The sequence below is a fragment of the Triticum urartu genome, chromosome 3 (genome assembly GCF_003073215.2).
Source record: "Triticum urartu cultivar G1812 chromosome 3, Tu2.1, whole genome shotgun sequence".
Lineage (NCBI taxonomy): Eukaryota > Viridiplantae > Streptophyta > Magnoliopsida > Poales > Poaceae > Triticum > Triticum urartu.
In genome coordinates, this window is record NC_053024.1 from 695,984,019 (window position 1) to 696,003,423 (window position 19,405).

The 19,405-nt window shown below is 41.9% G+C and overlaps 1 long non-coding RNA gene across 5 annotated transcripts; it reads right to left on the bottom strand.

Moving 5' to 3' along the window:
* Nucleotides 1-6,567: 6,567 nt before the first annotated feature.
* LOC125545968 lies at nt 6,568-18,667 on the bottom strand. 5 transcript variants are annotated; one of them, XR_007300377.1, is made up of 10 exons: nt 17,919-18,667; nt 11,962-12,091; nt 11,258-11,859; nt 11,085-11,173; nt 10,872-10,989; nt 9,136-9,311; nt 8,374-8,447; nt 7,055-7,129; nt 6,741-6,952; nt 6,568-6,630 (listed from the first exon to the last, which is right to left on the bottom strand). It is a non-coding gene; the product is annotated as an uncharacterized LOC125545968 (long non-coding RNA). The 5 variants fall into 5 exon arrangements; XR_007300379.1 differs by lacking the exon at nt 6,568-6,630 and having other exon boundaries at nt 6,658-6,807; nt 6,914-6,952; XR_007300378.1 differs by lacking the exon at nt 6,568-6,630 and having other exon boundaries at nt 6,658-6,833; nt 6,914-6,952.
* Between the last annotated feature and the right edge of the window lie 738 nt (nt 18,668-19,405).

The following is a 19,405-nucleotide window of genomic DNA, read 5'->3' on the forward strand; positions in this document are numbered from 1 at the left end:
ATGCTCTTGATGCGTGTCTGCAGCGCTGTCAGCTCGTCCGACGAGGCCCTGTCCAGGCCCTTCTCTAGCCAGGATGTGAGCCGCATTGGGGCCCCGGACCTGAATTCGGGAGCCGCGGCCCAGGTGGTGTCGCGGGGCTCTGTGACATAGAACCACTGATGTTGCCACCCTTTGACGATTTCCACGAAGGGACCCTTGGGCCATATGATTTTGGGCATCTTGCTCACCATGGCACCTCCGCACTCTGTGTGTTGGCCATCCACCACCTTCGGCTTCACATTGAAGATCTTTAACCACAATCCGGAGTGGGGTGAGATGCGGAGGAAGGCCTCGCACACGACAATAAATGCCGAGATGTTGAGGAAGGAGATGGTAGCCAGATCGTGGAAATCCAACCCATAGTAGAACATGAGTCCGCGGACGAATGGGTGGAGAGGAAATCCCAACCCGCGGACGAAGTGGGGGATGAACACTACCCTCTCATGGGGCTCCAGGGTGGGGACGATCTGTCCCTTGGCCGAAAGCCGGTGGGCGACTTCCTTGGCCAAATACCCGGCCCCCTGGAGCTTGGTGATGTCCTTCTCCTTGACGAAGGAGACCATCCACTTGCCCTGCGCTCCGGATCCGGACATGATTGGAGTGCTTTCTTGAGGTGGAAAGGATGAGGGCTTGGGCGCTGGAGCTCGAGAATGGGTGGGCAGAGAGAGAAGGCGTGGGTGAAAGGGGTGAATCCTTATCTCCTTATAAAGGCAACGAATATCAAGCGCCTCCCCAGTCGCCTTAAAACTCGCCTATTCCCCAAGGGCCGTGCAGACGGCACAGTTGGATTACCCACACTCGAATTGATGACAATCCCATTATAAGGGGACACGATCTCTGCTTTGACAAGACGTGCCAATGAAACCGCATCTCAAAACATGGAGCGGCAGGCTAAAAAATGGTTCGAAATAATGACCGAGTGGTGATGTGGTGTCATGCTACAAAAGTTGCCAGTAGGTTGGACTCATGAAATATTATACTCTCTGCGGTTGTGTGTGGTACTTGTTTTACAGAGTCGGACACGTTCTTTGTGTTCGAAGGCTATTTTGGAGTAATCATTGAAGGAACCAGCCTTGCAATGCCGAAGACAATCTGCGTGCCAGACACCTCGTCATTGAAGCCTGGTTCAGGGGCTATTGAGGGAGTCCTGGATTAAGGGGTCCTCAGGCATCTGGCCTGTTGGACATGGGCCGGACTGATGGGCCGTGAAGATACAAGATAGAAGAATCTCTCCCATGTCCGGATGGGACTCTCCTTGGCGTGGATGGCAAGCTTGGCGTTCGGATATGAAGATTCCTTTCTTTGTAACCGACTTTGTACAACCCTAGTCCCCTCCGGTGTCTATATAAACCGGAGGGTTTAGTCCGTTGAGGCAATCACAATCATACAGGCTAGACTTCTAGGGTTTTAGCCATTACGATCTCGCGGTAGATCAACTCTTGTAATACTCATATTCATCGAGATCAATCAAGAAGGAAGTAGGGTATTACCTCCATAGAGAGGGCCCGAACCTGGGTAAACATCGTGTCCCCTGTCTCCTGTTACCATCGACCTTAGACGCATAATTCGGGACCACCTACCCGAGATCCACCGGTTTTGACACTGACAGAGGTCACTTCCCCTTGTGTTCGGTATTTAATTTACCGGCCTATTTAAAAAACCCACAGTTTTTGTTGGTGTGGTTGACAGGCTTGTCAAGGGTGCCAGGAATTTGGCAGGGCCTATCCAATATTTTTTCCAAATTGGATGGACCGTCTCTATTTCCTTTAAATGGCTTCTTCCGTTGACCGGATTTAGAGCCGCTGAATCCGGCGTTGACCGCCATATCCTCGGGTTCTTCATTGTTGTCCCAGTACTTATTTTTGCTGCGTCATGGCCTTCCATTGCCATTCCTGGCCTCAGAGGTGCCAGGGTTGCTGGTACTGTTGCTTCTATGAGCCAACCAGTTGTCTTCGCCTGCACAGAAGCAGGTCATAAGTGAAGTGAGAGCTGTCATAGTCTTCGGTTTTTCCTGACCAAGGTGTCGGGCAAGCCATTCCTCACGGACGCTGTGTTTAAATGCCGCTAAGGTTTCGATGTCCGGATAGTCGACAATTTGGTTCTTTTTAATTAAGAACCGTGTCCAGAGTTTGTGGGCTGATTCTCCAGGTTGCTGGACTATGTGACTAAGGTCATCAGCATCCGGTGGCTAGACGTAAGTGACTTGGAAGTTGTCTCGAAAAGGATCCTCCAAGTCCTCCCAACTGCCAATGGAGTTCTCTGGGAGGCTATTCAACTAGTGTCGTGCTGGTCCTTTTAGCTTTAGGGGAAAGTATTCAATGGCGTGGAGATCATCACCGCGAGCCATGTGAATGTGGAGAAGAAAATATTCAATCCATACAGCGGGGTCTGTCGTTCCATCGTATGCCTCAATGTTTATGGATTTAAACCCTTCCGGAAACTGGTGCTGCATTACCTCATCGGTAAAGCACATGGGGTGTGCGGCGCCTCTATATCGGGCCACATCACGATGGAGTTCGGATGACGCCCGTGTCCGATTCTCGACCCAAACTTGGTTATGCTTGTCACGCCAGGCTTGATGGCCATCATCTCGTGTTGGAGCATGTTACTTTGATCCATAGATTGATCTGGTCTGTCCGGCTCTATTTTCCAGGTCCGGACGTAAGTCATACGTGTAGCCCGGAGCCGCTTCCTCTTTGCCTCTACGGCGAGGTGGCGCGGGCTCGTATTCGGCATAGTTAGCCGCTTTGTCCTGTCCACGTGGTGGTCGGTCTGGTTGATCAGCATCGTTGTATCTTGACGGTATTGGCTCAAGGGCTTCGTCGTCAAATTGTGATAGTAGCCTACGCTTTGGGTAGCTCTTTGTCGGGCGCTCGAGGCCATATTCTTCGGCAGCCAGGACCTTGGTCCATCTGTCGTTGAGCGTATCCTGTTCGGCTTGAAGTTGTTGCTATTTCTTTTTCAGGCTCCTCGCAGTGGCGATGAGCTGTCACTTAAAGCGTTCTTGTTCGAGGGGTTTCTCTGGCACGATGAAATCTTCGTTGCCAAGTCTAACATCCTCCTCGGAGACCGGTAGATAGTTACTATCTTCCGTATCTTCCGTATCCTCATGATCGACAAGTTTGTCGGGGTTGACTTGTCCCTCTTCCCACTCATCCTGCTCGATCGCAGGCTCGATGGGGTGGTCCGAGTCTTCGGCATTGTCCGAAGTGTCATTATCTCCGGTGTCGGTATTTCTTTCCTTTTCCCGACGCGATCATGAGCGGCGCCGCTGACGTCGGCACTTTGGTGGTGCCTCGACAGGCTTGTCCTCAATCGAATCTTGAGTGCCATCGTTGTCCTTCTTATCGGGCGTATCCACCATGTACACGTCGTAAGTAGAAGTGGCCGTCCAACGCCCAGTGATAGGCGGGTTTTGGCCTAGTTCGGCTCCGGCATCGTCGTCCATACCATCGATGTCTTCGGAGGCGTAGTCTAGCATGTCGGTTAGGCCCTCGACAGTGGCTATTAAGTGGGTGGTGGGTGGGGTGTAAAATTCCCCGCTCTCAGCCCCCAGTTCACTGGGCGTAGTTCGGAAGTGATGCTTCCGTGATTGCGAGAGACCGCGTTAGGTCCAGCGCCTCGTTTAGGAGCGAAAGCTGGACAGGTGACTGAGGACCTGCCAAGCTGGGTCCGGTAATCACCACTTGACCGAGCTTGGTGGACGCAGACCTCGAGACTTCGGAGTTGACATCTAGAGGTGAGTCTGGCTTCCTGATGACAGGGAGAGTCCTGTTTGACTCTGGGCTCGCTGGCAACATGGTCACATCTGGGTCTCTGGCAGGAAGCTCCGTAATGGGAGAGAGTCCGGCGGGGTTTATCTTCCCGTCTTCGGACAGAGTGGTCCGCTCTGGATCTAAGGCCAGGGCAGGCACGAGAGTCGATCCTTGAGCGAAATCTGATGGTGGATCCGACGGGCTTCCTTCATGTAGGTGAGGAGCGGCGGCCAAGACCGAAAACCCTTTGAAGATCAAGTCTCCCCGGATATCAGCGATGTAGTTGAAGCTTCCAAACCTGATCTGGTGACCAGGGGCGTAGCTGTTGATCTGCTCGAGGTGACCAGTTGAATTGGCATGTAGAGCGAAGCCGCCAAACACAAAGAGTTGACCAGGGAGAAAAGTCTCCCCGGAAACAACATCGTCACCGCTGAAAAGTTGAGCCATCGATCCTTCTGTCGACGACAGAGTGGAACTCTCAATGAAAGCAACAATGTCGGTGTCAGAACCAGCAGATCTCGGGTAGGGGGTCCCAAACTATGCGTCTGAGGATCAATGGTAACAAGGGACTATGGGACACGATGTTTACCCAGGTTCGGGCCCTCTTAATGGAGGTAAAACCCTATGTCCTACTTGATTGTATTTGATGAATATAGGGGTTACAAGAGTTGATCTACCTCGAGATCATAATGGCTAGACCCTAGCTGTCTAGCCTATGAGAATTCTGATGCTCTCTATGAACTAAACCCTCCAGTTTATATACACATCGGGGGGATCTAGGGTTGTACAGAGTCGGTTTGCGGAGGAAGGAATAGTATATCCGGACACCAATCTTGCGGTCCACGCACACAGGAGTCCTACCCGGACACGGGGGAAAAGTCTTCTGCTTTTATCTTCATGGCCCATCAGCCCGGCCCATATCGAATAGTCCGGACACCCGAGGACCCCCTAATCCAGGACTCCCTCAGCCTCCATGATCAAGATGAACAACATGGGGGAAAGTGGGCCCCCCTGTATTAGCCAACAACAATTGTGAATCGGAGAGCCAGCCACACCGTTACCTAGATCCTTGTCGATGATGTTGCCAACAAGCCACAAATCCAACCAATCCACCTATCATTGAATCCCATTGTCCTCATCACCTCAATTAGGAAAGGCCATTGAACCGAGTCGAAGGGCATCAAAATATCAAGCTTAATCATGACCCTGGGTTGCTTGACCGCATGCGAACAGCTGGCGGTACACTGGCAAGCATTAAATTATCATGACTAGTAGAGTGCCCGTGCGTTGCCACGGGCCTTAAAAAAATTAAGAACATTCTTTTGTTGATACTGGGTTATTCTTAAGATTACTATGTCTTCCTATTCATTGTGGATTGGTTTGTTACTGATTGCATATCAAATGTCACGTATACAAAAGATAGCCAATAGCATACAAAAAATAATTGAAATCCTCTTCACTTGTAATCTATTTAGATAAAAATGTAATTCACTAACATATACTATCAGATCTAACGCAGAAAATAAAGAAAGTGATACAAAAACATAGAACTCGTTGTTGTGCATTACAAATGATAGGTGGCACATGGATGCCTTTTTATGCTTAAGACCAATCATCCCATGAAAACATATCTATTTTTATTATCTATTAATTAAAGAGAACACATGCAGGATTTTGTTCCCTTATTCCACGATTCTCTACAACCAGACACTTGATTGCATTTTGCAATTCCCAGACAAACCATTACACATGAAATTAGGCACTTAAAACCATACAGGTTGCGACACATATCTAACCATTAACAACCATGGCAACACAAAATATTTTAATATTTTCCCATCTACTAATAGCTTGGACTGGCCCCATCTATTTTTCTTGGCTCGGAAGGACTAAGGCCCCTCCAACTGCGCTCAACTTCTAGTATATCTCTTCTTTGAAGGCCATGAGAACAGTCATTCGGTAAGATCGTTCGTGATCATAAATGGCAATTATAATAATTTGCATCTAATTTTTTGCAGTAGGCTTTTAACCTAGTGTTTTTCTAAAAAAGATGCTTAAGTGAATAAAGCATTGCTCGAGATAGCATTGTGAGTTGGTTCGTGCTAAGATCATGCGAACTTTCACAAGGATGTCGATAACGACCACCTCATCTAGTTGATTCTCAAGGAAAAATATCCTATTCTACACATATATCAAACCTATATTATTATTTTAGTGTAAATTAAGGCTTGAGATTCAACTTTGGCTTATATTTCATTCAATCTGTAATTCTATATACATGGAAGAATATTGCATTTACAAATCAGAACTTGTCTCATTATTAGCAGCAAATATTTTTTGTACAATGTTAAACAAGTCGAAGCTCATTTCTCCCTCATACGTTCGGACGTGTTCAAATGGATGCCCAGCAGACTCCCCAAATTCAACCGTCTGGACTCCCCCAAATCCAACTCATATGTGAGGAAGAAATGTAGTTGTACGGACAATTCACCATGTTATCTCCAACACGTTGTTCCAACACAAGAATTCCACCCTACAACACACCCTTCCCACTCGCTTTCCCTATAGCGTGACATTTTTTGCTGGAACCTGTCCATTAAAACCGGATGACGCATGTAGAAGATTATAGGATGCAACTAAATTGTATTCATGGGAGTCTGTTACAATATATAGAGGGGATGTCCCGCGGGCCAGGGAGGCGTCGGCGCCGTGGCAGACGCGGCGGCCGGGGCAGCGGCATGTTATGGTGTGGAACTCGGACCAGGGGGAAATAGTGCATAAGCTAGAACACCACTAACTATTACCTATACCATATCCTCCATTAAGGAAGAACTCACTAAATGAAGGGGGGAGCACCACACCATACCAGAAAGCACGAAACTCTTGTTAGTGTAAAAAGGAAAATAACATATATACACACAGAAGAAATGACTTGAGAAAACTAACCAGATGAGTAGCCTACTGATCTGTAACTAATTATGCGTATTCTGTAGCATAATAGCTGATGTGTATTCTGTAGCATAATAGCTGATGTGTATTCTGTAGCATAATAGTACAACTCAGCAGGAAAACTGATTATTTGTATGCATTTTCTGTCAAAGTCGACGACCTGTTCATACCAATGCACTTGTCCATTATCTTCCTTGAATCGGATGCAACTATATATACACACACGTTGATGATTTAAGGAGTCAGTCAGAAGACAAGGGGGAAGTAAACGAGGATATGTCGAATCTGCCTGTGAACATAAGTACTATTACCTTTTTTTTCTTCTCAGATCCCATACTCCATTTACATAATCATAAACTCTGTAATTGAACGGATTAAAGAATAGGCTGCCATACAAACATTACAACAATGTTAGTAATTTAGCTCATGTGACATTTCACAAAAACGGCATTTTTCTACACTATGAGTACAAGATTTCCTACAGAAGATTTGTGCTGAAGCTTGAAACCCGTAAAACAAAAGACAAGACAAGCAAATAAGGGTTAGAAACCAAAGCTCTAAGAACCAGAATTCAAGATGTGACAATCCTATGATGTTGAGCTGCACATCTTAGCACATTGGAAAGTGTCTCTCACTTGATGAATATAATTTCAAAACACGATTTTAGTCTACAAAACAATCAGAATCAGGTCAATGGAACAATGGCATCTGAGATTTTTTTTCGAGAACGCAGCGGCTCGAGACGGCATCTCAGTTCAGCCTAGGAAGCATGCGAGGCAGTGAACCTTGGTGAGGCGCAAATGCGTGAGCATCTGATCTCGGGCATTCTCCCTCTCTATGTCAGTCGAGGTCGAGGCCGGCAGGCGGCCAACGATTCCACCATTTAGTACACAGTATATATAGTGTATTTAAAAGAATTTTTATCCACCATAACATATACTCCCTCCGTTCTAAATATAAGTCTTTCTATGGATTTCAATACAAACTACATACGAATGTATATAGACATATTTTAGAGTGTAGATTCACTCATTTTGCTTTGTATGTAGTCCGCAGTGGAATATCTAAAAAAGACTTATATTTAGAAACAGAAGGAGCAGTACTAATTATATTACCAGAAATTCAGTGAACAAATTTTAACACATCTACACATATTTATATTGAGCTTTTCGGCAGAATTTGAAACATCCTAGATGTCTCCTTACTAATCAACTCCCCTTTTTCGGTTTGATTATTCACGCCTCTATACAAATCAATTTGGTTTACTGTCCTTAACAGTATAAAGTTCAAATCACTTACCTCCCAAATTATTTACTTTTTGCAATATTCGTATCTTCAGACCCAAATAACAAAATACTATTACTAAGTAAATTCAAGAGAGATAATGCACGTAGAAATACTAAGAAATTAAGTGCACCTTCATGCGTGGACTGGTAGTAGGATTTTACAAAATAAAAATTACACTACATACATAGATATCAGAGAATTTAAATCTGACATGCATCCTAACAAGAGAAAAAATATCCCCAAACTCACATGGGTAAGCAAATTAGTTGTGGATTCGTAGATCCTTTTACGTGTGCATAGAAATAGCAATATAAATGAATCAACCAAGCCCCAACATGCTGACCTTATAGATGACTGCAAGGAATTGTTTCTCTTGTTTCATTGTGATAGTGGATAGGATCGTCTCCTTTCTAGTGCCTACAAAGCAAAGACCAATTGGCATAAGATTGGAAAAAGGCTATGCCGCTGAAAAAGTGAGCTAGACGGGGTTGCTGACGGCAGAGACATGCTATATGTACCAAGTATGTAGACTGTAGTGAAGAAATGCATCATCTTTAACATCAGGACATGCTATGTATTAAGTTGACATTAATAATTTCCAGGCAGGCAAAATTTAAGAAAAATGCTGCGTGAATCTGAATTGCACACTAAATGATTCAGAATTGAATCTAAGAACAAAACTAAGAGTGCTCCTCCATCTAAACAATCCACAAGTACTCGTTAAACTGGAATTATTTATCACCTTCACTTAGCAATAGTAATTCTGAAGACTGAATTTCAGAAACAACAATTCTAATAATCATTACAAGGGAAATTACCCATATTCTTGTTTGATGCTATCGGTAGTAAGACCGGCGGGTTTTCCTCTGTTTTTATTTATTGGTGAAATCCGACAATCAACTCTCGATAAGGATAACTGGAAGTAGCTGACCAGTAGACTCTTAGCAACAACAATGTGAAGTTTATGGATATATGATATTTCTCATTGCAATTAATGCCACTAAATTTATTGATCCATCAAAATCATGCATAAGTACAAAATAAAATGAACCTGAGTTGAGGGGAATAAGGATCAAATGAAAGAATGAATGGATCGCGCACATACCATTCATAAGTTCTTCTCTGGTTGGAAATGGAACCCAGTACGTGTCGCTGCAGCATCCTTCTCTTCGGTGCCAAGGAACCCCATTTGGCCATTAACTCCGGTGCCACCCTCAACATCTTCTATAACATGTCCGTTTCCACCACTGACATTTTATTCGCCAGCTCAGTCACGAAGCCCTGTCCACCATGTTTCATTTTGTATTACATTACTCTCACATATCACACATAGTACTATTCAACCATGCATATCAGTGAAAATATAGGAATGGATCTCTATTACAACAATAACTACACACTTTTTCCAGACTGACTTATATATATGCTTGCTACAACTATCTTCTACGCACCACCCTTGCTGCAGAATCGGCTGCGGTATCAGGTTCCTTCTCCCACTAACCACTTGTGTCACAATTTTGTTGTAGTTATTCTGAATAGCTGTCGTTGTCTCCCTCTGAGACTTGTGCGTGAGAAGAGGCGATCCATTGAACACACATTGTTATACGCCAGGCAAGAAATCACCGCACTGCACCACGCACCGCCGACCACAATGTCAAGTCCGTGATCAAAATTAAGAAGTGTTCTTGGCTTCCAACCTTGGCCAAAAACTGCCACCAGAACGCCATGTGGTCTCTCAAGAGGCGGGAAAGATTCCTGGGAAGCACCAGGACATACCTTCTACATCTCGGTGGTCGTGATGGGTGGCGTTGATCTCGCCGCCCCCTAGCAATGGCTCCATGGAGGGTTAGGGATTCTTCGGAGCGTGCTTTTATATTGGATGAGATGTGTGCCTCCACGCGTCATTGAAACACGAAACTGAATGAAGAAACAGTAAGCATATTGCTTCATGAAAAATCAAATACTATTGCAACTAAATATATAACACAGTAATGAGAGTGTCGAGGTTCTTGTGTGTATAGTGAGCCGGCAATAAGGTACAAATATGTTCTTCTTTCATCAGTTTTATGTTTGTAGCAATGACAATACTTTTAAGCCACTGACTATTATAATCTATGAAAGAATGCTCCTGAGCAAACAAACTCGGGCCATATGAGTCTTTTTTTTGCAAGAGACCATGTAAAGTAGACTGATATTTGATAGTTGAAAAATTGGAAACTAAACATTAGCATATTCTAGGGGACCAGCACAAGTGAGATATGTGGCCAGCGGTAAGGAATATTGACCACTCACAACATAAACAAAATTGTTCAACCTGATGTACCAGGAAATTATCGGCATGGACGAGGTCTATTCAAATTTTCCTAAAGCACAAATTCAAAGTCCCAGTTAAGTATATAGTATACTGCTTACTGGAGAAATCATAATATTAGATTATTCTATAATTAAGGCATGTAAAGGTTGGAACACGCTGAATAAATGTCACTTTAAAAATAGCCTTGATTTTTTCTATAGTTAATTGCCCGTGCGATGCAACAGAGACATACATATTTGACTATTTGAGTGGCTCAACGACAATCGTCCTGTAAATCTCCCCTCCCTCTCTGATCTTCCTCTCTATACATATATGCCCATCTCCCTTCCTCCTATCTCCCTCTCTCTACATATATCCCCATCTTCCTTCCTCCGCTCTCCCTTCCTTCCACCCTCTATCGCTCATTGTAGGCATCATAGGGGACAGACATTTTGTAGAGTACTAATAATTTCCAAGGACCATTGTTCGCCTACATCTATAGCGCATGCCTCTCTTCCTCCCACCCGCTCTTCCTAAGGTCTTCCTACCTTCCTAAGGTCTTCCCACGACAAATGAAAGGGAACAGAGAAGTAGCGGAGGTTTGCTTCGGATATTCTTCCATTGAGATACCATGCTGAACGGAAGCTCTTTCGTCGATTCCTTCACCTATATAACAATCATTAAGCATATCAAATAGGCCTTGGTGTTCAGTAAGCAGCTGGAAAGGATTAAATGGAGCCCGCCTTTCACGAAGTCCCTACCAATGTATCCCGTCGGACGTCTCTGGCGTCAACTCTATAAAACACTTGTAACAAACTTCTTCCCTGCTCAATATATTGGAGCAACTATGCTGCATTTGTAGAAGAAAATGACACACAAGGAACAATCGTTTTCTCTAAATAAAACATAAGAAACAAGTTGTATGTTGACTTACTCCTTTTAATCAAACATGCTCCATGGCATGGCACAAGCCTTCATGTTCCTATCAAAACCGCAACCGAGTTGCAGAAGCACTTGGTCTTATCTCGTAATCTAGCAAACAATCAGAACTACCACCAAATGTGACTACCACGGTACCACATATGCTATGTCATGGTATCACATATCAATCTGTCACGATTCATAAGACAAGAATAATACTATAGCCAAGATCTAAATGGGGCTTCACTGCAATCTACAACTGGATTTTCAAAGAAGCATAACTGAAGCATGTTGAATAAGTAAATATATTGTACAAACAGATTCTAATGGTGTATATCTGTATATGCAGCAAGTTGAAAAGTAAGAGATGCAGACAGCAAGCAATTGTCAGAGCACTTCAAAATATCATGATTAACCGGTGGCAAATAAATCATGAAACATGGGCTGTAACTTTCAACAAATAAACCAAACATCATAATGTCAGCACCCATCGGCATTGCAGGTGACGACCATATTGCTGCCCTTGCCATTGTGGTTACGGTCATCCAAATCTTCCTCCTCGTCCTTCGATATAAATAATGCCCAGCATTGTGTACACCGCGACTCGGTTTTGACCTGCATCCATGCGAGTGAGATGGATCAGAGACTGATCTTGCATGAAAAGAAGAGGAAAACTATGGGAAAATAGAGGAACCCCAATGAATCTTGTTCACATACATTTGGTGTGTAGATGGATGGTTGCGACAGTGCAACAACAACACATGCCGGCATCACACGGAATATTTCTTACGACGATCACTTCCAAGACTCGGTAGGGCAGAGGAGCCATGGTGTAGATGGCTACGGTCTGTGTCAGCTACGTACTTTCCATTAGAGCACGTACGTACGCAGTGGTCGCTAAATGTGCGCATTCAGCTCAGAATTCAAGAATCAAGAAACAGTACACATTCCAATGGTGAACTACAAGGATGCTACTACAACAGAATCGCTATTAAAATCGGAATTACAAAAGACTGAAGAAATTACTGTTATAAGCACTCTTCGAAAGTTCAGAACCAGATACTTGCTAAACTTTGTAAGTTCTTAAATTGTATAAATCTAGGACACTCAAGAAACAGTACACATTCCAATGGTGAACTACAAGGATGCTACTAGAACAGAATCGCTATTAAAATCGGAATTACAAAAGACTGAAGAAATTACTGTTATTAAGCACTCTTCGAAAGTTCAGAACCAGATACTTGCTAAACTTTGTAAGTTCTTAAATTGTATAAATCTAGGACACTCAAGAAACAGTACACATTCCAATGGTGAACTACAAGGATGCTACTACAACAGAATCGCTATTAAAATCGGAATTACAAAAGACTGAAGAAATTACTGTTATAAGCACTCTTCGAAAGTTCAGAACCAGATACTTGCTAAACTTTGTAAGTTCTTAAATTGTATAAATCTAGGACACTCAAGAAACAGTACACATTCCAATGGTGAACTACAAGGATGCTACTACAACAGAATCGCTATTAAAATCGGAATTACAAAAGACTGAAGAAATTACTGTTATAAGCACTCTTCGAAAGTTCAGAACCAGATACTTGCTAAACTTTGTAAGTTCTTAAATTGTATAAATCTAGGACACTCAAGAAACAGTACACATTCCAATGGTGAACTACAAGGATGCTACTACAACAGAATCGCTATTAAAATCGGAATTACAAAAGACTGAAGAAATTACTGTTATAAGCACTCTTCGAAAGTTCAGAACCAGATACTTGCTAAACTTTGTAAGTTCTTAAATTGTATAAATCTAGGACACTCAAGAAACAGTACACATTCCAATGGTGAACTACAAGGATGCTACTACAACAGAATCGCTATTAAAATCGGAATTACAAAAGACTGAAGAAATTACTGTTATAAGCACTCTTCGAAAGTTCAGAACCAGATACTTGCTAAACTTTGTAAGTTCTTAAATTGTATAAATCTAGGACACTCAAGAAACAGTACACATTCCAATGGTGAACTACAAGGATGCTACTACAACAGAATCGCTATTAAAATCGGAATTACAAAAGACTGAAGAAATTACTGTTATAAGCACTCTTCGAAAGTTCAGAACCAGATACTTGCTAAACTTTGTAAGTTCTTAAATTGTATAAATCTAGGACACTCAAGAAACAGTACACATTCCAATGGTGAACTACAAGGATGCTACTACAACAGAATCGCTATTAAAATCGGAATTACAAAAGACTGAAGAAATTACTGTTATAAGCACTCTTCGAAAGTTCAGAACCAGATACTTGCTAAACTTTGTAAGTTCTTAAATTGTATAAATCTAGGACACTCAAGAAACAGTACACATTCCAATGGTGAACTACAAGGATGCTACTACAACAGAATCGCTATTAAAATCGGAATTACAAAAGACTGAAGAAATTACTGTTATAAGCACTCTTCGAAAGTTCAGAACCAGATACTTGCTAAACTTTGTAAGTTCTTAAATTGTATAAATCTAGGACACTCAAGAAACAGTACACATTCCAATGGTGAACTACAAGGATGCTACTACAACAGAATCGCTATTAAAATCGGAATTACAAAAGACTGAAGAAATTACTGTTATAAGCACTCTTCGAAAGTTCAGAACCAGATACTTGCTAAACTTTGTAAGTTCTTAAATTGTATAAATCTAGGACACTCAAGAAACAGTACACATTCCAATGGTGAACTACAAGGATGCTACTACAACAGAATCGCTATTAAAATCGGAATTACAAAAGACTGAAGAAATTACTGTTATAAGCACTCTTCGAAAGTTCAGAACCAGATACTTGCTAAACTTTGTAAGTTCTTAAATTGTATAAATCTAGGACACTCAAGAAACAGTACACATTCCAATGGTGAACTACAAGGATGCTACTACAACAGAATCGCTATTAAAATCGGAATTACAAAAGACTGAAGAAATTACTGTTATAAGCACTCTTCGAAAGTTCAGAACCAGATACTTGCTAAACTTTGTAAGTTCTTAAATTGTATAAATCTAGGACACTCAAGAAACAGTACACATTCCAATGGTGAACTACAAGGATGCTACTACAACAGAATCGCTATTAAAATCGGAATTACAAAAGACTGAAGAAATTACTGTTATAAGCACTCTTCGAAAGTTCAGAACCAGATACTTGCTAAACTTTGTAAGTTCTTAAATTGTATAAATCTAGGACACTCAAGAAACAGTACACATTCCAATGGTGAACTACAAGGATGCTACTACAACAGAATCGCTATTAAAATCGGAATTACAAAAGACTGAAGAAATTACTGTTATAAGCACTCTTCGAAAGTTCAGAACCAGATACTTGCTAAACTTTGTAAGTTCTTAAATTGTATAAATCTAGGACACTCAAGAAACAGTACACATTCCAATGGTGAACTACAAGGATGCTACTACAACAGAATCGCTATTAAAATCGGAATTACAAAAGACTGAAGAAATTACTGTTATAAGCACTCTTCGAAAGTTCAGAACCAGATACTTGCTAAACTTTGTAAGTTCTTAAATTGTATAAATCTAGGACACTCAAGAAACAGTACACATTCCAATGGTGAACTACAAGGATGCTACTACAACAGAATCGCTATTAAAATCGGAATTACAAAAGACTGAAGAAATTACTGTTATAAGCACTCTTCGAAAGTTCAGAACCAGATACTTGCTAAACTTTGTAAGTTCTTAAATTGTATAAATCTAGGACACTCAAGAAACAGTACACATTCCAATGGTGAACTACAAGGATGCTACTACAACAGAATCGCTATTAAAATCGGAATTACAAAAGACTGAAGAAATTACTGTTATAAGCACTCTTCGAAAGTTCAGAACCAGATACTTGCTAAACTTTGTAAGTTCTTAAATTGTATAAATCTAGGACACTCAAGAAACAGTACACATTCCAATGGTGAACTACAAGGATGCTACTAGAACAGAATCGCTATTAAAATCGGAATTACAAAAGACTGAAGAAATTACTGTTATAAGCACTCTTCGAAAGTTCAGAACCAGATACTTGCTAAACTTTGTAAGTTCTTAAATTGTATAAATCTAGGACACTCAAGAAACAGTACACATTCCAATGGTGAACTACAAGGATGCTACTACAACAGAATCGCTATTAAAATCGGAATTACAAAAGACTGAAGAAATTACTGTTATAAGCACTCTTCGAAAGTTCAGAACCAGATACTTGCTAAACTTTGTAAGTTCTTAAATTGTATAAATCTAGGACACTCAAGAAACAGTACACATTCCAATGGTGAACTACAAGGATGCTACTACAACAGAATCGCTATTAAAATCGGAATTACAAAAGACTGAAGAAATTACTGTTATAAGCACTCTTCGAAAGTTCAGAACCAGATACTTGCTAAACTTTGTAAGTTCTTAAATTGTATAAATCTAGGACACTCAAGAAACAGTACACATTCCAATGGTGAACTACAAGGATGCTACTACAACAGAATCGCTATTAAAATCGGAATTACAAAAGACTGAAGAAATTACTGTTATAAGCACTCTTCGAAAGTTCAGAACCAGATACTTGCTAAACTTTGTAAGTTCTTAAATTGTATAAATCTAGGACACTCAAGAAACAGTACACATTCCAATGGTGAACTACAAGGATGCTACTACAACAGAATCGCTATTAAAATCGGAATTACAAAAGACTGAAGAAATTACTGTTATAAGCACTCTTCGAAAGTTCAGAACCAGATACTTGCTAAACTTTGTAAGTTCTTAAATTGTATAAATCTAGGACACTCAAGAAACAGTACACATTCCAATGGTGAACTACAAGGATGCTACTACAACAGAATCGCTATTAAAATCGGAATTACAAAAGACTGAAGAAATTACTGTTATAAGCACTCTTCGAAAGTTCAGAACCAGATACTTGCTAAACTTTGTAAGTTCTTAAATTGTATAAATCTAGGACACTCAAGAAACAGTACACATTCCAATGGTGAACTACAAGGATGCTACTACAACAGAATCGCTATTAAAATCGGAATTACAAAAGACTGAAGAAATTACTGTTATAAGCACTCTTCGAAAGTTCAGAACCAGATACTTGCTAAACTTTGTAAGTTCTTAAATTGTATAAATCTAGGACACTCAAGAAACAGTACACATTCCAATGGTGAACTACAAGGATGCTACTACAACAGAATCGCTATTAAAATCGGAATTACAAAAGACTGAAGAAATTACTGTTATAAGCACTCTTCGAAAGTTCAGAACCAGATACTTGCTAAACTTTGTAAGTTCTTAAATTGTATAAATCTAGGACACTCAAGAAACAGTACACATTCCAATGGTGAACTACAAGGATGCTACTACAACAGAATCGCTATTAAAATCGGAATTACAAAAGACTGAAGAAATTACTGTTATAAGCACTCTTCGAAAGTTCAGAACCAGATACTTGCTAAACTTTGTAAGTTCTTAAATTGTATAAATCTAGGACACTCAAGAAACAGTACACATTCCAATGGTGAACTACAAGGATGCTACTACAACAGAATCGCTATTAAAATCGGAATTACAAAAGACTGAAGAAATTACTGTTATAAGCACTCTTCGAAAGTTCAGAACCAGATACTTGCTAAACTTTGTAAGTTCTTAAATTGTATAAATCTAGGACACTCAAGAAACAGTACACATTCCAATGGTGAACTACAAGGATGCTACTACAACAGAATCGCTATTAAAATCGGAATTACAAAAGACTGAAGAAATTACTGTTATAAGCACTCTTCGAAAGTTCAGAACCAGATACTTGCTAAACTTTGTAAGTTCTTAAATTGTATAAATCTAGGACACTCAAGAAACAGTACACATTCCAATGGTGAACTACAAGGATGCTACTACAACAGAATCGCTATTAAAATCGGAATTACAAAAGACTGAAGAAATTACTGTTATAAGCACTCTTCGAAAGTTCAGAACCAGATACTTGCTAAACTTTGTAAGTTCTTAAATTGTATAAATCTAGGACACTCAAGAAACAGTACACATTCCAATGGTGAACTACAAGGATGCTACTACAACAGAATCGCTATTAAAATCGGAATTACAAAAGACTGAAGAAATTACTGTTATAAGCACTCTTCGAAAGTTCAGAACCAGATACTTGCTAAACTTTGTAAGTTCTTAAATTGTATAAATCTAGGACACTCAAGAAACAGTACACATTCCAATGGTGAACTACAAGGATGCTACTACAACAGAATCGCTATTAAAATCGGAATTACAAAAGACTGAAGAAATTACTGTTATAAGCACTCTTCGAAAGTTCAGAACCAGATACTTGCTAAACTTTGTAAGTTCTTAAATTGTATAAATCTAGGACACTCAAGAAACAGTACACATTCCAATGGTGAACTACAAGGATGCTACTACAACAGAATCGCTATTAAAATCGGAATTACAGAAGACTGAAGAAATTACTGTTATAAGCACTCTTCGAAAGTTCAGAACCAGATACTTGCTAAACTTTGTAAGTTCTTAAATTGTATAAATCTAGGACACGGTATCTTTTTTCGTTGGCCAACACAAACAATCTGCAAACTTAATAGAAAAGAATGCAAAGAGAAGAAAAAAGGCAAACCTTATGTGTGAATCAATGGATTGTGTGCTCGGCGGCCAAGCCACAACCATCCACGCAGATGAGCCTCGTCCAAATTCTTATACCGTACATTATACGTCCGTTCCATCACGATTGGGACACCCAGACATCAAATAAACGCCAGCCTGCGAGATCCCTAGCCGCCGCCGAGCCAACTGTATCATCACTGTGATCCAGCCAAGGAGCCGCCATGCTTGGCAGGGGAAGGACGACGCCGACGCCATCGACGCAGATGAGCAGCGCGCGACCTGTCCCCACGGGTCCCATCGCAGAAGATGCCAACGAAAACAGGGAACTGGCCGACAACACCTCCATCATCCCGGACACGGTGTGCCCGGATGGCCGCCATGGGGAGTGGATGCCACAACAGCGATTCATGCAGAGACGGAAGACGGGGCGCGACAGCAGAGTTGGGAGAGATAGAAGACCATGGGGCAGCCGGGGGAGGGGGCGGCAGCGACGATTATGCGTATCCCGGAGATCGTCGGCAGGGTTTGAAACCGCCCTGCCCTGAAGACTTGGCGGCGGCGATTCCCGGAGTTCGGCGGCGGTGGGATTGAAACCGCCCTGCCTTGCAGAGGCGGGGGCGGGATTCAAACCGCCATACCTTGCAGCGGCGGCGGCGACGTCTCCCCCTCGGACGGCGGCGGCGGCGGTGGCAACGATCGATGGGAGTGGGCAAGCAAGGATGGGGATCGATGGAGTTTTTTTAGCGGCGGCGGCGGCGGAAACGATAGATGGGATCGATGGGAGTGGGCAACGCATGATGGGGTCGATGGTTTTTTTTTATGTGGGTTTTTTTGGATGGCTGCGTGTGGGAAGGGGTGGAGTGGGGGAGGTGACGAAAAAAACCAACGAAAACCGCGCAGACTATTCACCAACTGCTCCATTAGGAGTAGAGATTAGGAATAGAGATAGATCTGCCCCCACATGACGACGCTTTGGTGTATGCCCTCCAGATTTGGTAATTTCGCAGCAAGTCATGAGGAGAGCACCTTGTCAAAGATCTTAATGGCCCTGTGCATTAGGCTAACCGAGCAAAAATCACGCAGCTCAACGGCTCCATCCTTCTTAGTAAGCACGGAGACAATTGCTCGGTTGATAGCGGGCAGGCCTGACAGGTTGCCACAGGAGAAATAATCCAATCCCTTTATTGAATCGTCTTTGATAATGCCGCAGAAAATGCTATAAAATCTTTGTGTGATACTGTCCTGGACCAAAGATTTATCCATTAGCATGTCCTTGACAATTTTCTCAACTTCCACGCAAACGAATGGCACTTCGAGATGTGATAGATCCAAGCAATAGAACTCTAGTTGTACATCACTAGTGTTCAACTTATCAATAAGAAATCTATTATCTGCGTCATGATGGCTTCATGCTCCAGATCAAGGAAGCGTTGTGTCTCCTCCTCTAGTCCTGTTCTTTTTCGTGGTCGATTAGAACCTTATATTCTGATCTTGTGAACA